This window comes from Apium graveolens, chromosome 2 (assembly GCF_009905375.1).
Source record: "Apium graveolens cultivar Ventura chromosome 2, ASM990537v1, whole genome shotgun sequence".
NCBI classification, from domain to species: domain Eukaryota; kingdom Viridiplantae; phylum Streptophyta; class Magnoliopsida; order Apiales; family Apiaceae; genus Apium; species Apium graveolens.
The window spans coordinates 31,561,491-31,562,937 of NC_133648.1; positions in this window are offsets into that span (position 1 = coordinate 31,561,491).

Genomic DNA, 1,447 nt, shown 5'->3' on the forward strand with positions numbered 1-1,447 from the left:
AGGTGGTAAAAGGATTTCAAATTGGATATATATGATGTTTACATGTTAATTTTCCTAATATATGGAGGCAAGTGACTCTTATAGGGTCTGATATCACTCTAATATGGTGTACAGTGAATTACAAGGTTGATTAGAGCAAAAATATGGCCCGAAATTGACTCATATAAAAGTGGTATCGAGAGGTGGTAAACGTATGACTAATTGCATGTATATGATGTTTAAATGTTAATTGTACCAATATATGGTGGCAAGTGACTCTTATAGGGTGCGATATCACTCTAATATGGTGTAAAGTGAATTACAAGGTTGATCAGAGCCAAAATGTGACCCAAAATTGACTCGTATAAAAGTGGTACCGAGAGGTGGTAAACGGATGACTAATTGCATGTATATGATGTTTACATGTTAATTGTACAAATATATGGTGGCAAGTGACTCTTATAGGGTGCAAAATCACTAGAATATGGTGTAAAGTGACTAACAAGGTTGATTAGAGCCAAAGTGTGGCCTAAAATTGACTTGTATAAAGTGGTACCAAGAGGTGGTAAAAGCTAATCAAATTGGATATATATGATGTTTGCATGTTAATTATACCAATATATGATGGCAAGTGACTCTTATAGGATGCAAAATCACTATAATATGGTGTAAAGTGACTAACAAGGTTGATTAGAGCCAAATATGGCCCAAAATTGACTCGTATAAAAGTGGTACCAAGAAGTGGTAAAAAGATGTCAAATTGGATATATATGATTTTTACATGATAATTGTACTAATATATGGTAGCAAGTGACTCTTATAGGGTGTGGTATCACTCTAATATGGTGTAAAGTGACTTACAAGGTTGATTAGAGCCAAAATGTGGCCCAAAATTGACTCGTATAAAAATGGTACGGAAAGGTGGTAAACGGATGACTAATTGCATGTATATGATGTTTACATTTTAATTATACCAATATATGATGGCTAGTGACTCTTATAGGGTGCAAAATCACTATAATATGGTGTAAAGTAACTAACAAGGTGGATTAGAGCCAAAATGTGGCCCAAAATTGACTCGTATAAAGCGGTACCAAGATGTGGTAAAAGGTAATCAAATTGGATATATATTGTGTTTACATGTTTATTGTACTAATACATGGTGGCAAGTGACTCTTATAGGGTGCAAAATTACTCCACTATGGTGTCAAGTTACTTACAATTTTGATTAGATCCAAAATGTGGCCCAAAATTGACTCGTATAAAGTGGTACCAAGAGGTGGTAAAAGGATGTCAAATTGGATATATATGATGTTTACATGTTAATTTTACTAATATATGGTGGCAAGTGACTCTTATAGGGTGCAATATCACTCTAATATGGTGTAAAGTGAATTACAAGGTTGATTAGAGCCAAAATGTGGCCCAAAATTGACTTGTATAAAAGTGGTATCGAGAGGTGGTAAAC